This window comes from Hyla sarda, chromosome 3 (assembly GCF_029499605.1).
Source record: "Hyla sarda isolate aHylSar1 chromosome 3, aHylSar1.hap1, whole genome shotgun sequence".
Lineage (NCBI taxonomy): Eukaryota > Metazoa > Chordata > Amphibia > Anura > Hylidae > Hyla > Hyla sarda.
Window position 1 is genome coordinate 299,794,761 of NC_079191.1, and position 16,082 is coordinate 299,810,842.

The following is a 16,082-nucleotide window of genomic DNA, read 5'->3' on the forward strand; positions in this document are numbered from 1 at the left end:
TACAGTGGTAGAATTATTTCCTTGTCTTGGGCATCTATGCACCTATTGATACACCCCATGTGTTCTTCATTTTCACAGACCCATGTTCCAAAAATCCATCAGACACCTGTGGGATCTAAATGCGCACTGCACTCCTGGTTACATTCCTTAAGGGGTGTCATTTCCAAAATGGGGGTCACATGTGGGTATTTTTTTATATATATTTTTTGCATTTATGTCCTTACCACTGCAACAACCAGCCATTCCAATGCAAATCACCAATTTAGGTCTCAAATGTACATGGTGCTCTCGCACTCCTGAGCCATGCTATGTGCTCCAACAGCACTATACATCTACATATCTGGTATTTCCGTACTCGGGAAAAATTGTGTTACAAATTTTGATTGCCTTTTTTTCTCCTTTTACTTCTCCTGACATGGACAGAGGTGTCAGTAGAGCACTGTGGTCAGACAGAAAATAAATTTAAAAAGAAAAGAACTTCATGTGGAGCATACAGCAGCTGATAAGTACTGGAAGGATTAAAACTGAAATAATTTACTAATCTGTTTAAATCAACTGGTGCCAGAAAGTTATACAAAATGTTTTCCATGTTCATGCATGCTGGGAGTTGTGGTTATTCAACAATTGGAAGCACTTTTTTCTATGAAAAAATGTGCCTCCAGCTGTTGTATAATTACAACTCCTAGCATGCAAAGACATGCCGAAGGGCATGCGGGGAGTTGTAGCTACAATACAGCTGGAGGCACACAACTAAAAACCCCAGCATGCGCGTTGGCTGCCCATGCATGCAGGGAGTTATAGTTATGCAACAGCTAGTGGGAAAAAGTGCCACTAGCCGTGGCTTAACTAACTCCCAGCATGCCCTTTGGCTGTGCATGCTGGGAGTTGTACCGCTGCACAAGCAGGAGCCACATAGGCTTTACCACCTGCAGTTGCAGCCAGGTGTGGATCCCGCCGCCAATGGTGTCCCTTCCGCAGCCGCAAACAAACCAGAACCTGCTCTCGCCCTCAACATTAGGGGCTGAGTGAGTGACATCGCCACAGCCAAATAATCACAGCAATAGTGCCACCTCACTCCTGCTGGTCAAGGGTGATTTTTGCTGTCTCTGACAGCACCAATCACCCTTATTTTTGCGGGCCCGAAAAATAAATGATTTGCTGGTCAGAATTTACCAGCCAATCACGATATTTGCTGACAAGGGGTGGTCTCAGGACCCCCCTAGGTGATATGCTAAGAATGATGCTGTTGGATAATATAAGTGATCCTGGCCCAATCACCAAATACGAAGACGCTATGATCCCAGACCACCGTGCCGTAAATGTACAGTGCTGTACGCTAAGTTAGTTCTAGCAGCGTCGTACATTTATGGTGCGTGTCCTTATGGGGTTAACATGCAATTGCATAGCATTGCTCAGTGTTATCGGCCAACTGTTGGCTTAGCATAGACTTAGCGGAGAGGATGAGGGGATATCCAGAGGGCACACAAACAGATTGGACCCTTATATACATGTGGCGATAGGTTAATGATAGGTTGTCATTGTGGTGTTTAAGTGTAGGGATCGCCCCTGTGCCTCTCAAATTAATATTCATCTGATATGTAAGTGGCTTTTACAAAAAAAAAAATTCCCTATGTTACATTTAAATATTTATGATTGATAAGATAATTTTATATAATGCCAATTATTTGTGATGTACTGCTTTGGTGCTTTTTTTGCATACATTTGTTATTGAGTAATACATATATGCATACGTTCTATTGATACTCTTTGACATCATCCAATTGGATTTAACATGTTGTTAAGTGTTATCTATTAAAATATACGGTATATTTTAAGGGATTTTGGAAGATCTTTTGTAAACTTATGTATACCCAAAACCACTATATACATTTTTTCCTGTAAATCTTACTTAACCCCTTAAGGACCAGGCCATTTTATACCTTAAGGACCGGAGCGTTTTTTGCAATTCTGACCACTGTCACTTTAAACATTAATAACTCTGTAATGCTTTTAGTTATCATTCTGATTCCGAGATTGTTTTTTCGTGACATATTCTACTTTAACTTAGTGGTAAAATTTTATGGTAACTTGCATCCTTTCTTGGTGAAAAATCCCAAAATTTGATGAAAAAAATGAAAATTTTGCATTTTTCTAACTTTGAAGCTCTCTGCTTGTAAGGAAAATGGATATTCAAAATATATTTTTTTTGGGTTCACATATACAATATGTCTACTTTATGTTTGCATCATAAAATTTATGAGTTTTTACTTTTGGAAGACACCATAGGGCTTCAAAGTTCAGCAGCAATTTTGAAATTTTTCACAAAATTTTCAAACTCACTATTTTTCAGGGACCAGTTCAGTTTTGAAGTGGATTTGAAGGGTCTTCATATTAGAAATACCCCATAAAAGACCCCATTATAAAAACTACACCCCCTAAAGTATTCAAAAAAACATTCAGTAAGTGTATTAACCCTTTAGGTGTTTCACAGGAATAGTAGCAAAGTGAAGGAGAAAATTCTAAATCTTCATTTTTTACACTCGCATGTTCTTGTAGACCCAATTTTTGAATTTTTGCAAGGGATAAAAAGGAGAAAATTTTTACTTGTATTTGAAACCCAATTTCTCTCGAGTAAGCACATACCTCATATGTCTATGTTAATTGTTCGGAGGGCGCAGTAGAGGGCTCAGAAGGGAAGGAGCGACAAATGGTTTTTGGGGGGCATGCCGCATTTAGGAAGCCCCTATGGTGCCAGGACAGCAAAAAAAAACACATGGCATACCATTTTGGAAACTAGACCCCTCAGGGAACGTAACAAGGGGTAAAGTGAACCTTAATACCCTACAGGTGATTCACGACTTTTGCATATGTAAAAAAAATATATATTTTTTTTACCTAAAATGCTTGGTTTCCCAAAAATTTTACATATTTAAAAAGGGTAATAGCAGAAAATACCCCCCAAAATTTGAAGCCCAATTTCTCCCGATACAGAAAACACCTCGCATGGGGGTGAAAAATGCTCTGCTGGCGCACTACAGGTCTCAGAAGAGAAGGAGTCACATTTGGCTTTTTGAAAGCAAATTTTGCTCTGGGGGCATGCCGCATTTAGGAAGTCCCTATGGTGCCAGAACAGCAAAAAAAAAAAAAAAAAAACACATGGCATTTCATTTTGGAAACTAGACCCCTCGGGGAACGTAACAAGGGGTAATTTGAACCTTAATACCCTACAGGTGTTTCACGACTTTTGCATATGTAAAAAAAAATATATATTTTTTTACCTAAAATGCTTGTTTTCCCAAAAATTTTACATTTTTTAAAAGGGTAATAGCAGAAAATACCCCCCAAAATTTGAAGCCCAATTTCTCCCGAGTACGGCGATACCCCATATGTGGCCCTAAACTGTTGCCTTGAAATACGACAGGGCTCCAAAGTGAGAGCGCCATGCGCATTTGAGGCCTAAATTAGGGACTTGCATAGGGGTGGACATAGGGGTATTCTACGCCAGTGATTCCCAAACAGGGTGCCTCCAGCTGTTGTAAAACTCCCAGCATGCCTGGACAGTCAACGGCTATCTGGCAATACTGGGAGTAGTTGTTTTGCAACAGCTGGAGGCTCCGTTTTGGAAACAGTGGCGTACCAGACGTTTTTCATTTTTATTGGGGAGGGGGGTTGTATAGGGGTATGTGTATATGTAGTGTTTTTTACTTTTTATTTTATTTTGTGTTAGTGTAGTGTAGTGTTTTTAGGGTACAGTCGCACGGGCGGGGGTTCACAGTAGTTTCTCGCTGGCAGTTTGAGCTACGGCAGAAAATTTGACGCAGCTCAAACTTGCAGCCGGATACTTACTGTAATCTTCCGCCCATGTGAGTGTACCCTGTACGTTCACATTGGGGGGGGGGGGGGGGGGGAAATCCAGCTGTTGCAAAACTACAACTCCCAGCATGTACGGTCTATCAGTGCATGCTGGGAGTTGTAGTTTTGCAACCGCTGGAGGCTCCGTTTTGGAAACAGTGGCGTACCAGACGTTTTTCATTTTTATTGGGGAGGGGAGGGGGGCTGTGTAGGGGTATGTGTATATGTAGTGTTTTTTACTTTTTATTTTATTGTGTGTTAGTGTAGTGTAGTGTTTTTAGGGTACAGTTACACGGGCGGGGGTTCACAGTAGTTTCTCGCTGGCAGTTTGAGCTGCGTCAGAAATTTTGCCGCACCTCAAACTTGCAGCCGGATACTTACTGTAATCCTCCGCCCATGTGAGTGTACCCTGTACGTTCACATTGGGGGGGGGGGAACATCCAGCTGTTGCAAAACTACAACTCCCAGCATGTACGGTCTATCAGTGCATGCTGGGAGTTGTAGTTTTGCAACAGCTGGAGGCACACTGGTTGTGAAACACCGAGTTTGGTAACAAACTCAGTGTTTTGCAACCAGTGTGCCTTCAGCTGTTGCAAAAGCTACAACCCCCAGCATGTACGGACAGCGGAAGGGCATGCTGGGTGTTGTAGTTATGCAACAGCTGGAGGCATACTACTTTGGCTGGGGATGCTGGAGATTGTAGTTATGCAACAGCTGGAGACACACTGGTTTGCTACTTAACTCAGTGTGCCTTCAGCTGTTGCAAAACTACAACTCTCAGCAGTCACCGACAGCCAACGGGCATGCTGGGAGTTGTAGTTATGCAACCACCAGATGCACCACTACAACTCCCAGCATGCACTTTAGCTGATTGTGCAAGCTGGGAGTTGTAGTTACACAACAGCTGAAGGTACACTTTTCCATAGAAAGAATGTGCCTCCAGCTGTTGCAAAATTACAAGTCCCAGCATGCCCATAAGGGCATGCTGGGAGTTGTGGTGGTCTGCCTCCTGCTGTTGCATAACTACAGCTCCCAGCATGCCCTTTTTGCATGCTGGGAGCTGTTGCTAAGCAACAGCAGGAGGCTGTCACTCACCTCCAACGATCCCCGCTGCACCAGGTCAGTCCCTCGTCGTCTCCGCCGCCGCCTCTGCTCCTGGGGCCCCGATCCCAACAGGGGCGCCGGGGATCGGGGTCCCCAGCACCCGGGGTGCACGTCCCGCACCCGCTCACGTCCTCCGGAAGAGGGGCGGAGCGGGTTGCGGGAGTGACACCCGCAGCAGGCGCCCTGATTGGTCGGCCGGTAATCCGGCCGACGAATCAGGGCGATCGTGAGGTGGCACCAGTGCCACCTCACCCCTGCTGGCTCTGGCTGTTCTGGAGACCCGATTGACCCGTAATCCGCCACAGATCGCTGGACTGATTTGTCCAGCGATCTGCGGCCATCGCCGACATGGGGGGTCATAATGACCCCCCTGGGCGATATGCCCCGATGCCTGCTGAACGATTTCAGCAGGCATCGGGGACCGGCTCCGCTCCAGATGGTTGCGGGGGGCCGGTAAAACACATGACGTTCTCATACGTCATGTATCCTTAAGGACTCGGAAATGGAGACGTATGAGAACGTCATGTGTCCTTAAGGGGTTAACAGTCAGCAAGGTGCTCACGACATAAAGTTACTTCCTTGCACAAAGGCACCCCGACATACATTTATAGTAACATTCCAATAGTGTCCTTGTAAAATCAGGAGCTTTGGAAAGCTGTGTGCTTTCTCCATGAAAACCATCCAAGACTTATTTTTCCATCTAAAGATCCATATGAGGGCTTGTTTTTATTGCAGGACTAACTGCATATCTTAATTTTTTTTCTACAGAGATGTTTTGGAGCTTATTTTTTTAGTGTCAAGAGGATAAAATTTATTGACAACAATAACAGCCAAATTCAGCATAGAATATAAGGTGCAATCAGAAGAACTCAACAAAAGTTGTAAACATGCTACGCTGCATACATCAATAACAATGTAATGAAATACAGTAGAAATATTCCAGAGGAATCAAGATAAGTAGAAATAAAGGGAAGGGTCAGGGAAGGGGAACACAATAAGATCAAGCACAAAAGAACAATATAAAATAGAAAGGATGAGGCGTGTCACCTAGAGACTAAGTGGGGAGGACCAGATAAATACAAAGTATCAGGAAGTGCTATATTAGAATAGGCCAGTAGGACGTATCAGCCACATGAGCTGTATCGGTCCAGGGACCCCAAACTTTATCAAAAAGAGCGATATGATAGCGTTGAGCTGCTCAGACAACATACTATTTAAACGAAAGATCACCATGGACAGAGAGACCGGAGATCTCCACTTAGCAGCAATGTGGATTCTAGCCGCAAACAATACAAACTGCACCAAACGAAATGAGGCATTGAAGAATCCAACTGGTTTGTGGCCCAAAACACACACAGCTGTATCGAGGGGACATGACTGTACTGCAACAGAGGCCTCTAGGTCTATAATTTTATTCCAAAAAGCAGTTACTTTGGGGCAAGTTCACAATGTGTGGAGCATAGTACCAGTACCCGCACAGCCTCAAAAACAGACATGCTGCACAGGACAGTTTATTGTGGTCTAGAACAAACAGACAACACGTTTTGGCACCAGCATATGCCTTCTTCAGGTCCATAAAATAAATGATTTCGGCATCCTGGATGCCACCACAGCACAACATAGGCTCCAGGACGCCGAAATCATTTATTTTATGGACCTGAAGAAGGCACATGCTGGTGCCGAAACGCGTTGTCCGTTTGTTCTAAACAACAATAAAGTGTCCTGTGCTTTATTGGCATTCCACATCCTTTTATTTCCAGCAGTAGCACTCGTCTAGTACCCCCATTTTCCACTCTCCTTTTCCTACTATAAAAGCAAAAAGGAAATCAGGGGGCTTGGAGAAGCCAGTAAGCAACTTATTACAATAAGAAACAATATGAGGGGTAAGGAGAGATTCAAATTTCTTATAATAAAGTGCAGATAGGCCATCGGGACCCAGAGCTTTACCTAACTTCAATCTTGAGATGGCCTCTGCAACATCCTCAGCAGTAATATGAGCATTAAGGGAATCCCTAGCAGACCGAGAGAGAGAAGGAAGAGCTATAAAACGAAGGTAAGCAGAAAGAGAAGAAGGGGAGGGAGAAGAAGAAGGTTTACAGAGAGGTGTGTAGAAAGAATGAAAAACATTGTAGATGCGGGATGGGTCAGACATCGGCACCCCAGGCTTGAGCTGAATTCTATGGATTCTATTGATCCTCTGTCTCTGCTTAAGCATAGAGGCAAGGAGACGATCAGGTTTATTGGCCCATTTATAGTACGTGGCTTGTGTCCAACGGAGGTCCTTCTCCGTACGTTCAGAGAGCACAGCATCAAGCTGTAGTCTCATGGTGCGTAAAGCCTGCAGTAAGTATAAGGATGGAGACAGCTGATGAGCTGTCGCCAATCTGGCTAATTTATTAGAGTGGATTGCACTTGTTCACTTGTTCATTCACTTTTCAATTGAGAGGCAATGGCAATACGTTTCCCTCCAATGTAAGCTTTATCTGCTGTCCAGACCAAGCCCACATCAGATGAGGGAGAAGAGTTGACGGAAAAATACTCAGAAAGATCAGTTTCAATTTGGGAGCATGTGTGTGGGCGGCACAGTAAGGATTTGTTAAGGCACCCCGTAAAAGGTAGAATTTGGATTCCCAAAGCGAAAGTGAGCTAGGACTATATCGTGATCAGACAAGACACATTGTGCCTTTCTCGCATAAAGAAGGGAAGAGAGCAGAGGAGTTGGTCAGGACCCAATTTTTAAGAGTATGAAGATTATGGGCTGGTGAGTAGGTGGTGTATCCCCACTGAGCAAGATTATGTTCCCGCCAGGTACCAACCAGATCCAGATCAGTATACTGCTGAAGTAGAAGGCGTTGCTGCGTTGCAGAATGTCGAAACGCCGATGTATACGATCTATCCAGCACACCATTGAAAACCATATTGAAGTCGCCCGACCAAAGTAAAATGTTATAGGTGAGGGACTGCAATCTGGTCGCCAATTGAACAAAAAAAAGTGAGAGGGTCATCATTAGGAGCTTAAGAATTAAGCTGATCCTGAGGGTCGCTTTCTTATTTTGGAGAGGCTGGAGGAGCCCCTCCAAAATAAGAAAGCGACCCTCAGGATCAGAATAAGTGCTGTGCGGGGTATAATCCAAACAAAGGTAGTAGAGAGACGGCACTCATCTAGGTGGTGGTGCACGTGGACCAAAGGTACGAATGGTAGGTAGAAGAAATCCCGGCACTCACTAGGTATGCTGAATTATAATGGTTTTACTAATCCATATGCAAGATAATGTAGCGACTCGCAGGACGCGTTTTGGCCAGGTGGCCTGTGTGGGGTAAACTGAAAGGAGTTACTCAAAAGGGTTATCACCCCTCTACACTTAGTAGACTAGTAGAGTAAAAGGAAAAGGGAATAAGTAAGAAAGAAGGGAGATAGAGAAGAAGAAGGGGCAGGAGGATAGAAAAAGGGAAAAGTAAGAAGAGGAGGTAGGAAACGGGGAGAGGGGATATGAGAGAAAGGAATCAGAAGGGAAAAAAAAAAACTATGGTGAATGGTGAATGATGGATGATGAATGATGAAGAAGGCACCATAGCACACACAAGAGTGTCCAGGGTTGGCATTGCCCATCAGCAATTTCCGGCCAGGATGGGTCACTCAAGTAGGGGGACGAGTTCCAGAAGTAAGACCAGCAAAAGTTCAGTCCGTAAAGTAGGGAGCAACAACAGGGTAAATAGACTTGCGGTAAGAATCCCTGGGTATATCAGGGCCTTTGGGATGGCCAAGCACCCGAGTGGAATATTTTCCGGTTAGGTCATTGATAAGTTTTTCAACCTCCAACCAAAACGGTGCAATAATAGGGCAATTCCATAGAAGAGGTTTCAAGGTTCCTGTCTCATTACAATTTCTCCAACATTTATTAGACATGGAGTGATAAAATTTTGCTAATTTAGCTGGTGTATAATACCAGTTGGTTAGAATTTTCATATATTGTTCCCAGTGGTTAATACACAGAGGATTTCTTGGCCCAAATAAAAGTTTTTTTTCCCATGTAGTTAAAGGTATGGTGATATTAAGTTCAAATTCCCATTTTTTTTAAATGGGAAAGTGAATGTCTAGGATACTGGGATTGGTTAAAGTGATGGTAAAATTGTTTAATATTTCTTTTATGGAGGATTTCCGGGTCACCCAAAACATCTCCCAAAAATCGTGGTAAAACAACATTTTTATTTGGAAATTTTTGCAAATAGTTTATAATTTGGCTATATATTGAAACATCAGTATGAGGTAAACAATATTTTGTAGCAAGTTCTGGAAAAGATAATCTATTTCCAACAAACATGTTTGCTAAATATTTGATTCCTTTAGCATACCAAGTGTCTAGGTTAATATTAGGGAAATGGATATTAATTGAATGAAGAGGGATGTGGTAAAATGAAACATCTATGTTTAGAGTGTTTTTATTACTAAAAAGAGACCATATCTTTAGTGTTTCTTTTACAGAAGGGGATATAGAAAATCTTTTCATGGTATGGATTCTGTCTGCACAACTTAATGCATTTCTCCAGTTTTTAATCTGAGTAAATTCATTTTCAATCTGAACCCATCTTTTAGATTGTTCAGCAGGGATTAGCCAAGCAAGAGATTGAGAAATGATGCTTGCTTTTCTGTATGCTTCTAAGTTTGGAACATTTAATCCTCCAAATTGAGTAGGTGACAATAAGATGTTATGAGCAATTCTAGCTTTTTTTTTTACCCCATATAAATTTAAAAAGTCTTTTTTGAAGTGCGTTTATAGTATTTTTAGTAATTTTTCACGTACACAAAAAAACCCTACAAGATGAATTGGAAAATCTTCGCATAGAAAATAATACCATGAATCTTAAAATAGCTGACATAGAAGATAGAGGAAGGCGAAATAACATTAAAATCCGAGGTATTCCTGAAAGCGTTACTAACTCAGAACTAACTAACTATATTCAAAGACTTCTTGCCACAACCCTTCCAAAAATAGAAACACATGAACTAATTATTACCGCCTTTTGAAACCTAAATCTATTCCAGAATCTATTCCAAGGGATGTTATTGTTAGAATACATTTCTTCCATATTAAAGAAATGCTGCTTCAACATAACAGGAAAATGAAGTCTCTTCCAGAACCATTCAACAATCTCTCAATTTATACAGATTTGTCACAAATGACTCTAGACAACAGACACAAAATTCATCCAATTACCAAAGCTTTACGGGATAACAATATCCAATATAGATGGGGATTTCCCACTAAACTTATTATTACTAGACAAGGTAAAACTTTCGTAATCTTATCTTTGGAAAAAGGAATTGAATTACTTAAAGACTGGCATATCCATACTGATTCCTCCAAAATCAACTATTCACCAAAGACTCAGAAAGACTTATCTAGAAAAACCTGAAGAAACAAGAATGCTATTTGCCCTGTCCCAGGCTATATACTTCCTTATTTATTGATTAATTTTTTTTTCCCTAAGTAATTTTATTACTTATTGCAATCTCCCCGATTGCGCAGTATTTTACTGCTTTTTTTTTTCTTTCTTTTTCTCTTTTATTGTTCCTTATATATTGTTATTTGCTATGTTATTTCTAATTTTATTTTGTTGCAGCGTAATTAATACTATATTAAGAATATGCCCGGGTTTCCGACACACTCCTCTCTCCAGGTATCTAGGTATTATCTATTCCTCTGGTGATATTAAATATAAATCTAACATTAATAAATCTCACTATATCCCATTAATATGTCATTTTAGATTTTAAGTTTAAATGTTAAAGGTCTTAATAGTCCCTTTAAACGATCTCTCACTTGGAAAGAGGGATTTACACAAAAGGCTGATTTACTTTGCTTACAAGAATCTCATTATAAAAAAGATGCATGTCCTAAATTTTCCAACATCAGATTCCCATATATTTTTCTGTCCACTGCCCCAAAAAAATCAGCCGGTGTCATTATTGCAATAAAAGATATCATCAATTTTTATCATATAGACAGCATTATTGATGACAATGGTAGATATATCATTCTTAACTGCAAAATCAACAATGTATTATATACTATTGCTAATATATATGCTCCTAACTCATGGCAAATTTCATTTCTTAACAAATTTATGAAAAAACTAACTAAACATCATAAAGGAAAGATCATTCTAACTGGAGATTTTAAGATAATTCCTGACCCACATTTAGATACAACCTCTAAAAGCAACAAAACTCTGATACATCTAAAGTCATGGCTTCAACAACAGGAGTTACTTGATGTTTGGCGCTGTTTTCATGCTAATGAATATTATTACTCCTTCTACTCACCACGCCATCAAACATACACTCGTATAGATTTATTCCTTATGAAATCTGATACTCTTTCATATACTCATGATTGTACTATTGGTACAATCACGTGGTCTGACCATGCCCCTATACTTTTACAGATTATATCTCCAAACTTTCCTAGTAATATTTACAAATGGAAATGCAATAACTATATTCTTGGGGATCCATCTATTAAAAACATATTACAATCTAATTTAGAAGAATTTATAGATTTAAACTCACTAACTACAGAAGATCCTTACATTCTATGGAACACACACAAAGCAGTTATGAGAGGATTTATAATCCAACAATCCTCAAGACAAAAAAACAAATATAAAAAAGAAATAGTAACATTACTCAATAAAATAGAACAATTAGAATTAACACATAAAAAAAAAAGATTTTAACCATATCTTATCACAAGAGCTCTGCAATACACGACTATCCCTTAGACAACTCCTACTTCATAAATTTGAACAACAAACTAGGCGACTAAAGATGTCATACTATAAAGATGACAAATCTTCTAAACTTATGGCTAATAAAATTAAACAACGCAGAATTAATTCTAAGATCCATTTTTTAGAACATCCATCTAATAAATCTAAAATATATCATCCACAAGTTATTGCAGATTAATTTAGTAACTACTATTATAAACTTTACAACCTATCCTCAGATGAACATACTTACCAACCTAAACAAGATGAAATCCATTCATTCCTCTCTCAAAGCAATCTTCCTAAAGTCCCTACAGAGTTTCTATCTGATCTTTCAAAAGCTTTTAACAATTTAGAAATTTTTGACGCTATTAAACAATCGAAACATAAAAAAATCTCCAGGCCCAGATGGTTTTACAGCTGATTATTATGAAACCTTCTCACAAACATTAACCCCTCTACTTAAAAGTTTTCAATGAAGCTATGTCTACAGGCAATCTACCCCCTGAAATGTTGGAGGCTCATGTTGTCGCCATTCCCAAACTGGGTAACGATCCCACTTGGCCCTCAGCTCTTCGTCCTATTTCACTTCTTAATGAAGACATTAAATTATATGCAAGAATTATAGCAAATAGACTCCATAAAATAATGACAACTATCATTCATGAGGACCAGGTGGGATTCACAAGAGGTAGACAAACTAGTGACGGAACTAGAAGAATTATTAATCTAATTACACATGCAAATCATTACAAAACGCCTTCTCTACTTCTTTCTTTAGACGCAGAGAAGGCGTTTGATAGGGTTCATTGGGGCTACATGATTGCCACTTTACAAGAATTTGGTCTTCCTGAGGCCCTGAGATCTGCCATTTCAGCACTTTATACCAAACAAAAAACATCAGTATATGTAAATGGAATTTCATCCCATCCCTTTAATATATTTAACGGTACCAGACAGGGATGCCCCCTTTCCCCATAAATATTTTCTATGGTCATGGAACCTCTTGCAGCCACAATTAGAAACTCTTTGGTGATTAAAGGTATTGACAAACCAAATTATAATCATAAAATCAGCCTATACGCTGACGATGTTATAATAACAATTTCTGATTCTATAAATTCTCTAACCCATGTATGCGAAATTCTTAAGAAATTTAGCAAAGTCTCATATTACAAACTGAACACTGACAAATGTCATATGTTGGATATAAATTTAAACCGTTCAACCAAAACATACATTTCTCAACATTTTCCTTTTAAATGGTCAGTAGATACTATACCTTATTTAGGAATCTATATTACTCGCTCCCATAAACTTCTTATTAAAGAAAATTTCCCAAAATTAACATCCAATTTAGAAAAAACTTTACTTTCAATAGAAAAACAGTAAATTAGTTGGGTTGGAAGGATAATTACGTATAAAATGTTTATTTTACCTAGGATATTGTATTTATTTAGAACTCTCCCTATCAAAATTGACAGCAGCCTTTAACAGGTTAATAGACGGCAGCAGCAGCAGCATCCAGCTATGGAAATCAACCGGGGGCTGCTGGTTATGGAGGACAACTGAGTACTAAGCCTGCTTTATAAACTCTTAATGCCATGACAAAAAAGATCAGTCATAGGTGGTGAAGGGGTAAAAGTTTGGAAAAAGGGCCTCTTTGCCTGAAATGTTGCTTGTTCCATATATTGTTATTTATAAACAGCAAAGGATAATGGGATGTGACAAAAACAGATTTAAAAAATTGCTTTTTATCTTAATTTATGGTACGTGAAATGGCTGACAATGCAAACATGGATAATTTTATGGCCACAATATTAAGGAGAATCTGTCATCAGTATCACCCGCACTAATTTGTTGGTACAGGCTTGTAGTACAAGTGTCACTGATGCTAATCATACTTACTGTTCCTCACACTGTGCCTTTGTTCTTCAGTAATTCCTATAATGAGTATGGCCACTTCTTCATTTAAATGTCTCCTCCCCCATGCTAAACCTCCTCTGCTACAATGCATAAGAAGCTCCTGTGCTTTGTAATATACTGACAGCAGAGCATATAGTGACAGGCTGAAAGCCAGAAGCCCTCTGCCAACAGTGCTCAGAAGAGCTGAAAGGGGATGCAGACAGCTCAGAAGAGCTGAAAGAGGATGCAGGGTGGGGTGTAGGGGTTAGAGTGAGCTGTGTGTAGGGGGGGGGGGTGTTAGGGATGGATGAGATATCAGCTGTTAATAGAACTACAAATGCATGATCTGGGTCCAGCTTTGAACTATTTTGCTGGAAAGTCATGCTTTTGAATTCAACCCCTTAAATGAGTATTCCAGCGCAAAATAATTTATCCCCTATCCAAAGCATAGGGGATAAGTTATAGATTGTGGGGGGTTCGAGCTCTGGGGCCCCCGGGATCTCCTGGACAGGGCCGCGGCAGTCTGCAGGAAGTGAAGTTTTGGAGGGGAACGCCCCCTTTCCAGCATACTGCTGCGGCCCCGTCCAGGAGATCCCAGGGGGCCCCAGCGCTCGGACCCCCCGCGATCTATAACTTATCCCCTATTCGGATAGGGGATAAGTTATATTGCACTACAGATCTCCTTTAAGGACTAGGCCAATTTTTGTTGTTGCCCTCTTGTTGTTTTTTTTCCTTTTCACCCTTCAATAGCCATAACTCTTATTTTTTAATCTACACAGTCAAAAATATTTATGAAGTTAAAATTGATTAAATAATTTTTAAAAATATCTTCAATTGCCATTTTTTGACCACTATAACAATTTTTCTGTATACATCTGTTTAAATACAGACCATTTTGGTAATGATCAGACTTTTTGATCACTTTTACTTACCGTATATACTCGAGTATAAGCCGACCCGAGTATAAGCCGAGACCCCTAATTTCAACCCAAAATCCCAGGAAAAGTTATTGACTCGAGTATAAGCCTAGGGTGGGAAATACATCATCCCCCCCCTGTCATCATCCAGACCCGTAATTAACATCCTCATCATCATCACCGCCTGTCATCATCCAGACCCTCATCATCATCACCTGTCATCATCCCCTTGTCATCATCCCACACATCCCCCCTTCATCATCCCCTTGTCATCATCCCCACCCCCCTTCATCATCCCCTTGTAATCATCCCACACCCCCCCCTTCATCATCCCCTTGTCATCATACCCACCCCACTTCATCATCCCACACCCTCCTTCATCATCCTCTTGTCATCATCCCACACTCCCCCTTCATCATCCTCTTATCATCCGCCCTCAGTGGTCTTCAACCTGCGGACCTCCAGAGGTTTCAAAACTACAACTCCCAGCAAGCCCGGGCAGCCATCGGCGGCCTTCGACATCATCCAGCCCCCTATCATCCCCCTTTAGTTCTGTACAGTACTCACCTCCGCTCGGCGCTGGCCCGGTGCTGCAGGGCTGTCCGGAGAGGAGGTGGTCCGGTGGGATAGTGGTTCCGGGCTGCTATCTTCACTGGGGGCGCCTCTTCTCCGCGCTGCGGGCCCGGAATAGAGGCGTTGCCTTGACAATGACGCAGAAGTACGTTGGCAATAAACGTACCTCTGCGTCGTTGTCAAGGCAACGTGACTATTCTGGGGCCGGGCCTGAAGCACTTAGAAGAGGCCTCCCCGGTGAAGATAGCAGAACCACTATCCCACCGGACCACCTCCTCACCGGACAGTCCTGCAGCACCGGACCAGCGCCGAGCGGAGGTGAGTACTGTACAGAATTAAAGGGGGGTGAGAGGGGGCTGGATGATGTCGAAGGCCGCAGTGGTCTTCAACCTGCGGACCTCTGGAGGTTTCAAAACTACAACTCCCAGCAAGCCCGGACAGCCGATGGCTGCCCGGGCTTGCTGGGAGTTGTAGTTTTGAAACCTCTGGAGGTCCGCAGGTTGAAGACCACTGCGGGTGGAGAGTTCACTCGAGTATAAGCCGAGGGGGGTGTTTTCAGCACGAAAAATCGTGCTGAAAAACTCGACTTATACTCGAGTATATACGGTAATTTTTTTTCTGGGTGTGATGTGATAAAAAAATAAACACAATTGAATTAGAGAAATTTTTTTTTTTTTGGGGGGGGGGGGGGGGGTTGGAATTATTTTAAATAAATAATGTTTTATGTTTGTTTTATTTTAATAGTTCAGAAAATTACATATGCAGCGATTTACCAAATATATTTTTATAATTTTTTTCATATTTTTCATAAGGAAAATGGGGTGATTTAAGCTTTTAATATGGAAAGGGTTAATGGGTGTTTTTTTAAACATTTAATTAACATAAAACATAAACCCCCCCTCCCCCCTCCCGCAATCGCACTGGGGGAGGTGGTCAACCCAAGTTATTGGCAAGTGGTTT

General features: G+C 41.0%; 1 protein-coding gene across 4 annotated transcripts in view; it reads right to left on the reverse strand.

Moving 5' to 3' along the window:
* LYST (lysosomal trafficking regulator) overlaps positions 1–16,082 on the reverse strand; it is a 1,083,863-nt gene that overhangs the window by 677,831 nt on the left and 389,950 nt on the right. The gene's annotated exons all lie outside the window — the stretch shown is intronic.